This window comes from Humulus lupulus, chromosome X (assembly GCF_963169125.1).
Source record: "Humulus lupulus chromosome X, drHumLupu1.1, whole genome shotgun sequence".
Classification (NCBI taxonomy): domain Eukaryota; kingdom Viridiplantae; phylum Streptophyta; class Magnoliopsida; order Rosales; family Cannabaceae; genus Humulus; species Humulus lupulus.
In genome coordinates, this window is record NC_084802.1 from 67,797,314 (window position 1) to 67,814,636 (window position 17,323).

At 36.1% G+C, this 17,323-nt stretch overlaps 1 long non-coding RNA gene across 3 annotated transcripts; it reads right to left on the reverse strand.

Moving 5' to 3' along the window:
* Window positions 1-458: 458 nt before the first annotated feature.
* LOC133804170 (uncharacterized) lies at window positions 459-1,533 on the reverse strand. 3 transcript variants are annotated; one of them, XR_009878338.1, is made up of 3 exons: window positions 1,508-1,533; window positions 726-850; window positions 459-569 (listed from the first exon to the last, which is right to left on the reverse strand). It is a non-coding gene; the product is annotated as an uncharacterized LOC133804170 (long non-coding RNA). The 3 variants fall into 3 exon arrangements; XR_009878335.1 differs by lacking the exon at window positions 1,508-1,533 and adding an exon at window positions 1,326-1,482; XR_009878337.1 differs by lacking the exon at window positions 1,508-1,533 and adding an exon at window positions 1,303-1,478.
* Window positions 1,534-17,323: the final 15,790 nt, after the last annotated feature.

The window sequence follows — 17,323 nt, forward strand, 5'->3', positions numbered from 1 at the left end:
TTTGTTTACTTGTAATGTACTTGCCTATATAAAATAAAGGCTATTACTCTTTCATCGAAAAAATAAATGTTGAAAAAATCCTTGAGCTGAGAGAAAATTCTTTATTCTTCATTCACAGTGGAAAGAGTAGGGAGCTAAACTCCCAACCTTGGATTGAATGTAGGATCTCTGTATTTCTTTGTTTGCGTTTCTACATTAATTTTTCAGAGTTTTGTCATTTGTTTGTTGTATTTGTGTATTGGTTATTTGGTTCATGTGTGTGGAGGTGCTTTGGCATCAAAATGTTTAGTATTAGTATAGAGATCCCTTAGTTGCCTAGAAGCAAGGCAACACAGAAAGTAGGATCAATAGGAAACTTCAGAGGCTTTTGATGTCTTCATCTAATGCTTAGAAAAGAAATTATGCATTACTTAAAAGTATAACTATAAGACAGAGAAAATAACGAAATACCATACCACTATGGTTACACGGTATGAGTCCTTTAACAGCCTTAGTGAAGCATGAGAACCTATATAGCCAGCTCCACCAGTTACCAGCACATGTGTTACTCCAGCTTCTGGTTTAGAGAACTAGACATAGAAGAAAACCTTAACTTGATCAATTGTTATGCAAATTATGTGACAAGACATTTTATTATTATTATTATTATTTAAATTTTAATATAAATACTTAATCAAAGTTTATAATGACAAGTCTTAGATTTTCATATAAAATCAGAAACATACCAAGTTGGGAGAACTAAAAATTGGTGACTGCTTGAACCAGAAAATTGAAAGACTAATAAGGAAAGCAGCCAAAAAGATCCTGACAGAAAAGTTGTTCTTCCTCTTTGAATCTACAAAATCCATGCCTGCAAATACCAAAGATTAACCTTAAAATTAAAATCTTAGGACTATTGAGTTGGTTTAATATGCAACTTTTTCGTTTAACTATAAGGAAAAACTCGGGGAATTTTTTTCTATAAAATATTTGTAGCAAACATGTTAAAGATAAATTAACCAAAGATAGAATAACAAACAGAAAAGATCACCACAAAAGACTTTCCAATTTCATAACCCATTATGATCGGATATTCATTAAAGGTCAATACTCAAAACTTAATCAAGTCTATCACAATCCGTAGCAAAAAAATAAAGTCTATCAGAATACCTTAAAAAAAAACTATACATACAAAGAGAGGTCAGTTTTGAAATGAGGAAAATTCAAATGAGTTTGATATAAAAAATACACACACAAACCAGAATTTAGATTATGAAGAAACAACAATCCAGAAAGAGATCATTAATGATAATGAGAAAGTACATGATCTAGGATTGAAACACAACCTTAAAAGATCTCCCTTAAGTCAGGGGTAAACCAATATGAATTGAAATGTAGTTTTGGATGAAAAAAAAAGATGAGAGGAAAAGTGTTTGGTTGATGAGAAAAGTATGTATGTTTGGCGGGAGAGAGGAGTGATGAAGAATGTAACTTAGAAGTAGGAAAATGAGAGAAAATAACGAAATACCATAGAAGTAAAGAAGAGGCTTGGACAAACATAAACCAATATATCTTCATCTAATGCTTGGAAAAGAAATTATGCATTACTTAAAAGTTATCGAACAATTTTTTTGAAGTTCTCACCTGGTTGTTTTGTAAATGTATCCCATATACTAACTCCTTTATTTCCCTCATCAGAAGCTCCCTCAAACTACCATATTGAAATAGATATCAAATTCTTGAACTGACAATACTCTTTATATATATATATAAATATATATAATATTTCTTTGAGATGAGGATTGGAAATGCCAGAATTATCTCAAGTTTAGCAATAAGACTAAATAAATAGCTTAAATTCATTTCTGAACTCAAAATCAAGTAATTTTAAAAATCAAATCATATAGTATATTTTGGTTGATACAATTTTGTATTTACCATTACATAGACTTATCAAAATTTTGCTTTTTGTTGGTTAGAACAGGACAACTAAATTGGTGATCATGTTGGATAAAAATTGGCTACACTTCAATAGGTAATAAGAATTAGGGATTTAATTAGTGCTAGTTTAGTAAAATTGATAACTTACTGTATTTGTTACTAATATATTATAAATATGAACTTTTCTTTGAATTGTAGAGCCTCGGATGAGCATAGAGAAGCCGCTAAGAATTTTGTAGAAATGTCAGAAAAGCTAGCTGGTTATCCAGAAAAGTTATTGTGTCCATGCAAAGTTTGTCGAAACTTAAGTCACCAATGTATTAACATTTTGTATGAACACTTAGTCATTAATGGGATTGATCCAACATAAAAAATCTGGTTTCATCATGGGGAAGAATTATCAAGAGATGATGATGTAGAGACAATGGAAACATTTGATTCTTACAACTTGTTTAGGGCTACAAATATTGATGGTTGTGATTTTGAAAGTCATCTAGAAGGTCATGATGACACGTTTATGGAAAAAATAGAAGATGCAGACACTCCATTATATCCACAATGCACTAAATATACTAAGTTATCGTCAATTGTTGCATTGTATAAGGTTAAAACTACCAATGGATGGTCTGACAAAAGTTTTGATGAATTGTTAAGACTTTTGAATGATATGTTTCCTTTAGATAATATGATCCCCAAGTCTATGTATGTGGCTGAATTGCAATAATAACTAAGATTCATGTTTAAATTTTTGGTTAGTCTTTACTTTTGTATTTTTTTTAATTTTGATGTTGAATTCATGTCTTTCTATCTTACTTGTAAATAGAATACATCTACTCAGAGCGAGGAGCAATCAAATGTCAATGTTCAATCAAATTCTCATGTTCATTCCACTCAGGTAATTATGATACTAATTATATGAAAATGATAAAATCTAAAACATATAATATTCAATATAAAATCATTTACTGGTGCTGAATTTGTTATATTGATATATTGTTAGAGTGTCAAGAACCACACATTTGGCTCAAAATGCAAAATATTAGATTAGATTGGATCTGGAGAAATTATTGCAGAAGGTTATTTTATCTCAAGTGACCCAAAGGATGAGGTTCACCATGTTCCTCTTGGGCCTAGTGCTATGAAAGTGGGGATAGATCTTGTGAGAAAGAATGATGCATTTCTGTGGAGGCCTTCAACAATTATGTCTACTATAGAAGATGTTGTAGGTAGTATAATTGCATGGCCGGCTGATAAAGTTATAATTAGGTAATTAACGTTTTTTATGTACTCTTTTAGTTTACTATAACTTTAAGTTGAAGCATTACTTATTTAAATTTTGTTGTAGCTAAACAAATGGACTCGCAACAAAGACAAGTGCAGAAAGGATGATGAATTGAAGGATGGAGCAAGTTTCACGCATGGTTTACTTTTGTGTATCTTGTAATGTTTCTATTTTTCATTTTTGAAGTAAAAATTGTTCAAGATTATAAAACTTTATTATGTTATGCTTTCAAACTTAAGTTAGAACTAAGATCTCATGAAGTAGACACATTCATGGTTTGAATTAGTTATTGTTTAATGTAATACTTATGGTTTATCAATCTATTGAGAATAACATTTTATGATTAATTTTGAATTTTTTTTTATCAAAATACAATAATGAAAATCTTTTAATTAAAAAAAGAACCATATAAGTATACTTATCAAAATAAAATTTAAAATTTTATTACTATATGTTATGATTTAAAAACATATTATAAGCGTAAAAAATCATTATGGTTTATATAATATAACAAACTAAAAATGTTATCAAAATAATCAAATGTAACAGTTGAAAAGTGTTATGAAAAAAGTACAAGATTAAACTTCAAATTTATAATAAAAAACTCTATCTAAATGCTATTATTTGAATATTATAGCACCTAAAAATGTGTTATTGAATAGTTTAAGATAACACCGAACATAACATTCAAAAACTGTTACAGAAAAGACTGGACTTTTAATAACATGGGCTACGTTAGCATTTTCAGAAATGCTATCAATAGTCCCGGTTAGTAGTTTTTAAGTGTTATGAATACTGTTTTTTCTTGTAGTGTGTGTTTGTCTTGGGTATTGAAGTATGAAAATAGTGGGGGAGTTGACTATGGTCAAACTCACTATTTTGATAAAGGTGTAACTATTTTATTCAAACTATAGCTAGCACAAAGTTTTGATAAAATAATGAGAGATGCAAGCATAATAAAAGAAAAAAATGATTCAAAATGGAATCATTTCTACATATCTAGGGATGAGACTTAAACTCCCTAAAGAGATTCACGGTTGATGGTAACCTATCTTAATACTAATTACTCAAACTAGTGTTAGGTTCAATAGGTAATAACAAGTCAACTAAGTGAATGAGTATAGTACTTAAAATTGTCTCATCTGAGATGTAAGTACTAAGTGCTACTTATTAGAGGGTTAAAACTGAAAGATTTTTTTAATAAAACTTAGTCTTGAGATGACAAGTATCTTAAGGATAACAAGATACTATAAATATCCACCTATATGGACTTAGGGGTGGTGCCGTCTCTCATGAGAATTGGGAGTTCATTCTATGGAAATTCCATCAATGGAATGTGCACATGGCCATTAACAGTGCAAAGCGAGACAAGTGGTTCTCAAATGAGCATAACAAATTTGTGTGTATTATCACCGATTTGTTATCAAGGAATAGTGGTTCAATCCTTCGGCAACCTAAATTTCAACAAACTTTCTGATAATTACACTAAGGTAAAATTTAAGTCGAAAGACATTTTACTTTATGCACTAATGAAATGGTTTCTATAGAGTGTAATTATTTAATCAAGTGGGGGAATATTATATTCTTAATATAATGTTTGATTGATTAAATAAGTGTTACAAAAGAAGTATTATTTAATCTGGTGGGAGAATGTTATATTATTTATTAATAATATAATGTTTGATTAAATAAGTGTGATAAAATGAGTTTGTCATATTTTGTAACATAATTTGAGAATTACAAATAAATGAGACAAATTTGTGTGTCTAAATTTGTAACATACTTTTGGAAGTTACACATCTTACAAAAGATCACCTATTAATGTGTAAAATAAAGAGTTGCATATTTTCAAATTGAACTTCATGAGCTATTATGTTGAATAGCTATTGGATAAGTGATTTTGGTTGCCATTAGGTGTATGGAAGTTACAAAATCAAAAGGGAAAGAGTTTGGACATTTTTGTGGAAAAGTGCAAAATTTGGGATGTTACAAGTTCTAGGCCGCGACCTAGGGCGCTGATAGCCAAATTCCATTTTTGCATCATCAATTTGAATGTTTGGAAGACTTCAAGAAACTCACCAATCTTCCCTTTAATTCTGTAAACACTCAATTTAACATTGGTAAGAGCCAAAGGGTTGGTGGAATTTAAAATTCAAAGGGTATCTCAATACTCTATAAATAGAGACTATTTGGTCACTTGTGAATAGAATTTTTCCATCCATTTTAGCACTTGGTTGAAAAACAAAGGGCTTGATAATTCCATATAGTTATTTCTAAACTTGAGAGTCCCTTAGTGCTAAGAAAATAGAGAGAAATAAGCTTTTGGACAAAGGTTTTGAACCATGTTCAAGTCTAGTGATCCCTACTACTCTTCACTTGAGGTGGTGTGAGTGTTAGAGTTTTCATCATATTTTTCCATTGTTCTTATTGTCCTTCTTTGTTATTATTTTATTTGTATTGTTATTGTCTTGAGTTTGTAATCTCCTTCTCTTATACTTATTCATAAATCTATTTTACTTGTATTTTGTGCATTAGAGTTGTAGCTTTTTTTTAATCAATCATATTGTCCATTTGTATTTCTTGCTTAGAGTTGTATTTTGGTTTATATATATTTCATTGAAATATATAATTTCTAACAATAGCCTATCAAGAGTCCTTGAATCTTTTATGTATAATCCTACGATCTTCCTATCCACGCGAAGACTCACACCACGGTCTCCAAGTCATTCCTCAAAGACACAAGTACGAGTGTGGGTACTTAAAATTCACTGGTTTGATTATTTGGGTTCTCTAGATATTCTCAACATGAGATCTAGAGATTTTGGAGAAGAGAAGGCTTAAGAGAGTTCTAGAAAATTTTCAGGCTAAGAAAATTTATGTCGACTATTTTCTTACTACATCGTATCATTAAAGATCGTATCTTTTTAACTTATAAAAATAATAAAATAATTTTATTTCTTTATAAATTTAATTAATTCAAAACTGATCTGTTAGATTTTTATTTTAATTATTTATTTTAATCAAACTAAAATAATAATTAAATAAAAAAATAATATTTGAATTTTAAACAATTCAAAATTAAAATCCCAAGGATACTTGTCAGTGAGTATGGCGCCACTGTGCAGGCATAGTGAGTGGCGTGTACCATACTCATCTGTCCTTATTTTTTTTTCTCATTTGTTTGATTAATTAAAATTAAGACAATATATTTATTTAAAAAATAATATCAATATTATTTCAAAAATAAATATCAATTAATTCAAAATTAATATTTTCTTATTTTATCAATTTGAATAATTATCTTACACTAAGATAATATTTTACTCTCTATAATATTAATAAAAAACTGATTAATATTAATGTCAACTAATGTAACGTTTTTCAAATAAAAACTAATTAGTCAAATAATTAATTAATTCCTAATTAGTTAATTACACATAATTATCACTTAGCCCTGAAATTAATTATTTTGAAATTTAGTCATTTTCTCCATTAATCTTCTTTGTGACATCTTTACCCTTGACATTGTAGTACAGAGGTGACTCGGGAACCATGGACCTATAATACTAAGATCCAATAAACCAGACTATTAACTAAGCTCTTTAATTAAATAATCTTATTTATTAATTACATTATTACTCTACTATAAATATGGAATTGTACTCTTAGTAATTATAGAATTATATTTATAGAGTAATCTCTTGCAGTCCATTGATATAATCAATAAATGTAGTTATGTCATTCATTTATTGGTTCGTTAATTAGAGCTGGTCAAGAATTACTGTTTTACCCTTCTAATTACTTCTTGTTCCTTAAGTATCATTAATTCACCAGTGAATAATTAATCTATAATCATATTATAAATTTGAGCTCAATAATTATTCAGTTCTAGAATTAACCCTTAAGGGAACCAATATTCGATCTAGTAGAAAAGCATGGATTCCATTATTGTAAAATCATGTTCCCACCCATTCAAGATATTGAATCTCCAAAACAAAAGTCATTAGGCTCATTATATTAAGAGATCTTAACGAAGGAATCAAAGGATCAATAAACATGAAAATGATTTCATGACTACTCAAGATTTAGATATGAGTTAAATCTTTATGACAAACAGTTTGTTTATAAAGAAATTAACTCACATCGGCTCTGTCATATATAATCATAATTATATAAAGTGCATTTATTAAGATGCCTATCCACATCATTAATCTGAATCTAGATTACTTGCATCCAACTATATGCTTAGTAAACCATACTAGAAACCATTAATTAAAGATTCCATACTTTAATATGTTGCTGACTATTTTATTAATTATACATGTTCTTAATTCTCTTGTACGCACACTAGATCATATTCTCATAAATGAAATGGATTTTTTTTTATATATTTATATATAAATTATTCAAGCAATAATTTCAATAATCTAATATAATAAAATTGTACTTTTATTTAAATCAATAAAAATGTCTTTTCCTAACAACCAATAGGTTGCAAGCGGGTATTTAGAAGAAAATACAACACTAACAAGACCATTCAAGCCTATAAGGCAATGTTGGTGGCCAAAGGATTAAGACTAAAGGAAGGCATAGACTACTTTGATACATATGCACCGATAGCAACGACAACTTCAATAAGATTATTGTTTGCCTTATCATCAATAAAAAATATAATTGTTCATAAAATGGATGTAAAAAAGACATTCCTAAATGGTAATCTCAATGAGGAGGTTTAAATGGAACAACTGGAAGGTTTGTTCTGAAGGGAAATGAACATAAGGTGTGTAGACTTGTTAAATCATTATATGGCTTAAAACACTCACCAAAACAATGGCATCAGAAGTTTGATGATGCCATTGTTTTGGATGGGTTTAGACACAATAGTGAGGAGAAAAGAGGTGTCTAAAGGAAATGAATGTCCCTGAAACCCTAAATTGGTTCCTGGAGAACACCACCGAAAACTCAAGAACTTCGTGAGTATCGTGGTGCTCGAGGACACCGCCAGCGTCTGCAGAACCTAGAGCCTTCCACCCAGGCATGCTATGATAGATTGCGTCAGGCTTGGAGGTGGTGTCCCACCAAGGCCTCAACAACCCCAAGGGAATCCCAGACAAGGGGCCAACAAGAGAAATGTCTCTGCTAACCGAGGACACTGAATTAGTGTCTCGATTAACAATGAATATATTGATTTCAAGGGGAAACAGAAGTAGGATTCTTTGAGGACGACTGTCACTACAATACACAGCCTGACCTACGAGATGACTTAAACGCTCACAGATATAGAGCAGTTCTCGAGGAGGTTCCCAAGAGACAGCCACAACTGGACCTTTGAGATAATCTTAATGCTCGGAGGAGAGAGAAGCTATGCCTGACTAGAGGGCATACTTGATCCAAAGTGCCAACCAAGATCACGACCCTCTCAGTGCGAAGTTGGAGAGTTTAAAGAAAATAATGCTGACGATAGCCAGGAGACAAGGCCACGTCTCTGACTCGAAGGATGAAGAGGGGGAGCCATGTGCCTCCCCATATTGTCATATCCCTGTTACCTTGAGTCTTCAAGATGTTAGACATCACTCCCTACAGTGGAGCCACATATCCTTCCGACCATCTATCCAAGTTCAACAGATTGATGTCGGTCCACCACGTCTCCAAGGATGCAAGATGCCACATCTTCCTGTTGACCTTGACGGGGCCTACAGATGAGTGGTTCAAGAAGCACCGACCAGGATCAATCCATTCTTGGTGCCAACTCTCTACTGCCTTTTGAAGACAATTCATAGTTTCATGGAAGATACACTTCGAGATCAATGCTTTAGCCAATATTAAGCAAGGACCTCTCGAGACCCTTAAAGTGTACATCAAGTGCTTTAAGGAGGAAGCAGCCAGGACCAAGAGGGTCGATGATGGAAAAAAATGTATGGCCTTGCAAGCTGGCATCCAACCAGGTTCTCCACTATGGGGCGATCGGCAGAGGCGAGGATGCCACAGACTCGATGACTTCATACATTGAGCCCAAGAATATATTCATTGGGAAAATGCCCAAATTGGAGCCGTCGGATGACAAATTTCCTTCCTGACTCTGACAGTCCCAGCTGCCATAGCTTCGGGGCCGCATTTCTCGCCATACACTCCAGCATAAACAAGTGTTCTAAGTGCCCCTCATTACAGTCCAGTTGTTGTTCCCTAAGCTAGTTTTACTGCCACTCCTTCTGGGTATGGAGCAGCTTCCATGGGATACAGTGCTTTTTAGCCTGCTTTCAGTGCTGGAATAGCAGCCCCAGCTCAGTCAGCAACACCAAACAAGGATCCCAGTAGGAGTAAGCATGGGGCAAAAGGCAAGGGCAAGAAGCCTAAGAGAACTAGTACCCCCGAGGGTAGATACACTTCTCAGTATTCCAAGTACACCGACTTGGTAGATTCTCGAGAAAAAATCTCCCTTGACACGGAGCAGCACGTGCACTACAAGAATTCTCAACCCATCCGAAGGGATGGGTAACAAAGGGACACCACAAAGTTCTACAAGTTCCAAAACGTCGTTGGACACCGCACCAACGAGTGTAGGCAACTTCAAGATGAAATTGAGAATCTCATCAAGTTAGGGCACATACACTAGTATGCCAGGGCTATAGCACGCCCTACGCAAGTTTTGGTCATGGCCATGCCTCCTCCACAACATATGGCGCCTCCAAGTATCGGCTGCACCGCAACAAGCAACCCATGGACCTCCTCCAGTGAACGGAAGAGGGGATTATTCAAGGGGCTTGCATAATCGTTATGTGCGGGCCCTAAATCATGATGATGAAGTGGTAGTGCTAGCCTAGCTCCCAACACAAATGCCTTAGATGATGGATCAGATCGTCACCTTCTCTGAGGATGATGCTTGGAGAGTGCACCTCCCCCACCACGATCCATTGGTGATCGAGAGCCAGATTTCCAACAAGATGGTAGCTCGGATCCTAGTGGATAATGGGAGTTCTGTAAACATCCTATTCAAATCAACCTTCAAGAAGATCGGGTTGATGACAAGTGACCTTTCCCCGTGCACATCAACACTTTATAGGTTCTAGGGAAAGGGTATGATTCCAATGGGGTAGATCAAAGTGCAGTGACACTTGGAGAAGTGTCTCGCCAGGCCTTCAAGTACTGCACCTTTGTGGTTGTGGACTGCTCCTCTGCCTATAACGCCATCCTGGGTTGCCCTGTCCTGGTAGGATTTGGATCAGTCACTTCTATTCGCCACCTGTGCATGAATTTCCCCACGAATTCGGGAATTGGCACTGTGTAGCGACCCAAATTTGCTAATAAGGCTTGGGGCCTTGATTAGTGTGCCTAGAGGGAAATAATTGTTATACTGTATTAATATATGTGAATTTAATGAATATGTGGTTAGAATGCATGTCTAGGTGATTAAATATGCATGTGAGCCCCATTTGGTAGTTAGGGGCAGATTTGTAATTTTAGCCCGCTGAGGGCATAAATGCAATAAATGTTATATATGTGATATTTTTGATATAATGGTGATATATTTGTGATGCACGTTTTGAGACGGTCCTAGAGAGCTATTCCACTTAAAGTCACAACGGGATGTAATACTCGGCTCGGGAGGAGCCTAGGGGTAATTCGGGAATATTACAGATTTAGTTGGGGACTTTAAGTTAATGGTTAATGGTATTCTGGTAACTTGGGTAACCATAGGTAACCATTGAGGATAGCTACTTTAAGTGAGAAAGTGGTATATTTGTAAAGGGTTAGGAAAGGTCTAAGATGCCCTTGAGGATTAGTTAGAATTTGGGTTAGATGAAAGGGTAATTGGGTCTTTTGGCAGCTGGTTATGTTGGGATAAGGCTGAGGGAAATTTTAGAACGGTTTAGAAATCAAAGGAAGGAAAATAAAATAGAACTTCTCAACTCTCTCTCTCTCCCATCCGATTCTCTTCTCCTTCTCTTTGGTGAATGAGAACTTGCTGAATTTTGAGGACTTTGGGCTAGCAAACTGAAGGAATTTGGCTGCTCTGGTTAGGAAAGTTAGCTCAAAGGAGTGCCAAGGTCTGAGGTAAGGTGTTTATCTCTGCTTTGTTTGAGTTTCTAAGCTTGATTTTGAGAGATTGAAGTTGGAAGCTGAAAGTTGGTTTGTGGCTGGTTTATGTGGGAATCCAGTTTGGGAACAAGAGGAACTAGCTTGGAAGTGGATTTGGTGGTGGCTCAAGGTCGAATTCCATCTTCAGGTACGAATTCCATGCATATTTGAAAGTTATTTATAGTTTAGTTTAAGAATTTTGAAGGCTGGTTTAAACTTTGCAAGGGTTGGTTTAAGTTTTGAGAATTTTGAACCACTAAGTGATTCTTGAGTTTGATTGTGTATCTAGGATTGTTGTTGATGTTTGTAGGTTGTCAGATGGCTTATTTGGGGTTTTGAATTGGATTTGGGACTTAGGTAAGTCTTGGTAAAGATTTGGGAGTGTTTTGGCTCAGGGAAAATGCAGGGGAAAACCCAGAATTCTGGGTTCGCAAAGGGGCGCCGCGACCCTATTCTTCTGCGCCGCGGCGCTAGGCTGCAGCAAAGGATGGGGGCCCTTCTGGGTGTTGCGGCCCTCATTGGGTGGTGCCGCAGCGCTAGGCCATTTATGGGCAGGGGAAAATTGTGGTATTTAGGCTTTTGCCCAGGGGGCTTGGGGGACGCTTCCGCCACTTTGCGTGGGGTTCTAGGAGATCCCGAGAGCTCGGGTTTGGTTCTGGGAGATGCTTTTTAATTGGTTAGTAATGGGGATGCTATTTGTGTGTTGTGACTAGGTTCTCAGAGAGGCTTTGATTAGAGGACCGTGCTCGAGGGTTCAGTGCTCAAGAAACTCGGGACATAGGTAAGAAAACTGTTGTACCGATAGAGTAGGGCGAGGCCCCATAGTTGTGTTGCAAGGCACGACCCTATATGATTATGTGTTGGGTGTAGCCCATTAAATATGTTAGTATATGTTTTTAAGTTATGTTTGGATTATGCTGTGTATGCATATATGTGAATGATCGGCTAGGGCCGGGAGCAGCGAAGGCCGGGAACGGCAAAGGCCGAGAACGGCAAGGGGCCGGGAGCAACGTTTAGCACGCGGAGTACGAGTTGCCAGGGTAAGACCCTAAAGGATACCTAGGATATCCTTATGGTGTAGACCGCAACCCAGGTCCTGGTAAAGCGCTTGGGACGACCTGGCCGTATGTGTTTAGTTTGTTGGCGAATTTGTTATATGCTGAGTGGTTTTTATGCATATGTTATATACCTATGTGGAGTTTTCTTGCTGGGCTTCGGCTCACAGGTGCTCTGTGGTACAGGTAAGGGCAAGGAGAAAGTAAACCAACCATGAGTACGGAGAGCGTGATGCGTCGCATACATGTCTTGTCTGCCTGGCTGCCACGGCCAGGGGTATTTTTGGAAGTTGTTTGTAAAGAACCTTATTTTGTCGTCTAGTCAACTATAAGTATATTTTGAGTTGTAAATATTTATAAACAATATTTTTGGATCCTAAATGTTAAACGTTTTATGATTTTCAATAAATGGAATTATTTTCACAGTTTATGTCTCTGATTATGATTTAATTACACGTTTACCTTAAAACCTCGATTAGCGAGTTAAATGCACCTTTTAAACTCACTTAGTAATGACTCTAAGGAGGTAGGGCGTTACACACTGTCCGCGAGACCATAAAGAGGCCCGCCAGTGCTACAATGTGTCACTGAAACATCTAGTAATGGTGGTTGAAGTAGTGGCCCCCAAGCAGCCCCCTTCGGTAGATATGGAGGTCCAGACTATTCTAGAAGAGAGGAAATCTAATGAGTTGGACCCCAGGGTTGGAGATGACAGGGCTATTGAGCCCATGGAGGAAGCCAAAGAAGTCGTCATCGACAACTCCAACCCTGAAAAAAAAGATAAAGTTGGGAAAAACCTCAAGGCGGAGATCTGAGAAGCTTTGGTGATCTTTCTCCACGAGATTCAGGATGTTTTTTCCTGGTCTCACTGATTAGATAGTAGCTCTCAGCCGCTTTGTCTCGAACTACTAATAAGTGCATTCCCTTTTTCAACACCGTTCGAGGATGTTAGCTATTCAAATGGATGAAGGAGTGTGAACTAGCATTCCAATAGTTGAAGGCACATATGGAGAATCCTCAGATTTTGTCAAAGCCTGTGGACAGAGAACCCCTCCTCCTCTATATGGAAATCTCTGAGAGCACAAGCCTTATTTCGTGAGGAAAATCATGTCCAACACCCCGTCTACTATGTAAGCAAGAGGCTCCTTGGAGCGGATTCCAAGTATCTACTCTTGGAGAAGCTATCCTATTGCTTGATGATGGATTCTCGGAAGCTCAGGCCTTACTTCCAGGTGCATCCTATTAGGGTCCTCGGCAACAAGCCTTTAAGGCAGGTCCTTCACAAGCTGGACTCCTCCGGGAGACTCTTCAAGTGGGCAACCAAACTCAGCCAGTTTGGCATCACCTACCAGCCGAGGACTACCATAAAAGGTCACGCATTAGCAGACTTCATTACTGAGTGCACGGGAATATATGAGAGACCTGAGGAGTCTTCGATTGTCAAGCCCATATGGAAGCTATTTGTAGATGGTTCCTCCAATCAGAAAAATGTCAGAATAGGCCTTATCTTTGTGTCCCCCAAAGGACATAGGGTTCACAATGCTTTGAGATTTGGCTTTGATGCCTCAAACAACGAAGCTAAGTACGAAGCCTTGATTACTAGAATCTGAGTTGGCCTAGAGCTCAAAGCTTAGGGCCTCGAGATATACAACAATTCTCATCTTATCATGAATCAAGTTCTCAAATAGTACCAAGCCCGGGGGACCAAGATGACCGCTTATCTAGCTAAGACCCAGGAAATGTTGCACAACTTCAAAAGATTCACCATCTGACAAGTGCCACAGAAATAGAATTCTAATGCTGACGCCCTTGCCAAAATGCTACCACCAATGACGCAGAGTTGCTCAACGTGATCCCAATTAACTACTTGGCTTCTTCGACCATCACTACTCCCGAGGAGGTAGAAGTGGTCCAGCCCTAGGACTGTTAGATGAGACCAATTATGAAGTATCTTGTCTCTGGAGAGCTACCGGTAGGTCCTCTAGGAACACATCTAAAAATTCACAGACTAATCTAGTCTCTACCGGACCAACTGGCACATCCCTTGTAATGCCCTGGTTACCCTAGAACCATTACGGTGAATGGTGAACCGGAAAATTTGACCCGCTACCCGAGTCCTTTGGTTAAAAACGTGTTCTAAGTGTTATTAACAGGCTAAGGTGAAAAACCAACAAAAGGAAATGATATATTTTATTTAATACATAAAACTGTTCATGGGCCCACAAGAACATTTACAAGTTATTTACAACTCAAAAAGGTCATTACTGTTTCAAAATTACAAACCCACCGACCTTAACGACAAAAATAGGGTAAACCCCCTAATTCCTCTGAGAACTCCTTGGTCGTGGTGGTCAAGCGGCCGCTTATGTACACATCACCACCTAAGCTCTCCACTCAAGGCTGGGTGAGCTTTTCTTTTCCTTTACTTGCACCACATAGCACCCATGAGCCAAAGCCCAGCAAGAAAACACAATATTGTACACAAACATTATCAAATGATTATCATTATAATCACACAAAGCTTATAGCTCTTAAACAGATGAATGAATATCACTTGAGGTTCTAGTAAACCATACTGAGTGACTGATAAGCAAGTCACTAATTTAAACAGAAGAGTGGTTGCTGGGTAAGCCACTAGCCTTAAACTGATGAGAGACTGATGGGTAAGTCTCTAACTTAACAGATGAGTGACTGATGGGTAAGTCACACAAGCGCTTATGGTATTCATTGAACTTGAGGTCAGTCCGGCATTAATGCTCTTTGAGTCATCCAATGCAGATATCGATTAGATCTAATCTTTATTGGCTTGCGTTGAACCCACTAAGGCCGTCCTGACTTATGAGTCAGCACCGTGTGACCAGTGCCCAGTACCACTGCCGAACCTAATGAGTCAGTACCATGCACAAGTGAGCAATATTTTCTAAGCATTAAATAATCAATCCATGTCCACATTTACACCATCAACATGCCTCAAGAATAATCATGCATGTCACATATGGGGTGCAATTTTCTTACCTCGGGTTCGAGCGAGAAATATAATAAGAAGGACTCTTGAGAACGATCAACCTTTTTGTTTCTTAACGGTCACCTAGTCATAACCAATTATGGGATTCCATCAATAAATTGAGTAATAAAATGTTTCCGGACCAAGACCTAGCCTCCGGGACATCGAATCCCACTAAACCGGGTAGTAGGATCGATCCCGAGGCCCAAGGTTTGCATCCCTAAGTCAAAAACGCATTTTTGGCCAAAATGACTTTCAAGCGCCGCAGCCCTTCCCCAAAACAGAAGCAATCCCCTCATGCCTCTGCCTCAAGCGCCGCAACCCTTCGGCCCCAGTTCAGCCAATACCCTGGTTTTTCTTCCCTTGCGTTTTTCCTTGGAACCAACCTTTCAAACCAAGCTCAAACACCTCTCAAATATCCAATACAACCCCTAAACTTGATCTATATCACACCCTTATCAAAAGCCAAGTTAAATCCCAACCAAAACTTCCATCAATTCCAACCATCCACAAAAAAATCATGAGCTGAAACTAAACATCAAAACAGAGCATACATGGAAACTAATGGCTAGAAACTTACCTCAAATTCAGGTTGTGATGCTCTTCAATGGTGGAACACTCTCCAAAACTCCTAAGGTCTACTTCCCAAGTTAGAATCCTCAACAAGAGCTCAAAAATCACAAAGGAGATGAAGGAGCAGGAAGGTACGGGTAAGCTCTTGATCACACTCTGTTTTCTCTTCTGTTTCACAGCCAAAGGTAGTTTATATCTATCCTAGGGGTAAAAAGACCTATATACCCCTAGGTCAATTAAGGATTTCTAAAGGCTCCCTAGGGAAAAATTGTCCTTTCCAACCTATCTCATTAATCATAATTAATGTTGATCCCAAAAGAGGGTGTTTTAATAATTTAAACTCGCAAGTGCACGAATCGTTTCGGAATATAATGTTCATGTAAGTACGAGGTCGAACCCATGGGAGTTGACTAACATCAAAAGAAACTATTTCAAACAAAGCAATAATATTCTAACCTAGTTCCAAATATTTGATGAGATTTTGTTTTAGAAAAATAAAAGACAAGTAATAAAAATATTTAAGATTAAATAGAAAAATTGTTTTCAAATGATATATAAAAAATAAGATTATTAAGATGTTAGAATCCACAAAATGCAAGTTCAATAGTATTTATAAGTATATTGATTCCCAAGTTTTAATATAGTTGAAATAAATCACACTATATATTTTTTCAAAATATATTTTCTATTCAAGCACAAGTTACTCTTTCAAAAAGGTAGGATTTTTCTTCACTTATATAAGATATAATTTCTAAGCATTAGTTGTGTTACAACCTAATGAAACTACAAAAAATCAAAGAGATTATGTTTAGGCAAAATATGATACTTATGCTCTAAGAATTAGATGTGAACAATTTAATGAAAAACATTTAATCAAAGAATATCATATTTTTGCATAATGAAGAACTAAGTGTAATATGCTTTAAAAACCAATAATAGATGAAAAAAATGCATATCTTTGATAGAAAAATCCATAAACAATGTTATACAAATGGGAAATCAACATACAACAAAAAATACTATCTAGTTACATTTTGCTTCATCATCATCTTAATAACCTTTGAAAAAGATTAGAAGCTCATAACTAGATAAAAATTACAAAATAACATACTTGACATGCTCTTCAAAAGATGAAGATGGTAGAGGGAAACTAGTGAAAAGAAGAGAGAAAAATGTGTAGAAGATGTTGAAAAAAAGATGAAGAAGAAGAGCTACCCAAATGGTCTTACAAAACTCTATTTATAGGCAAAATGTGGGGATTAAATTAATCAAATTAGAATAAATAAATTGATTAATTTAATTGTGTTGGGAAGTGGTAGGATAAATAGAGTAATTGTAAGAGTATTGGAAAGATGAAATGTTTGGTTGGGTAAAAGATTAGTGAAAAGTTAGGGTAAAAAAAATAAATTAGGA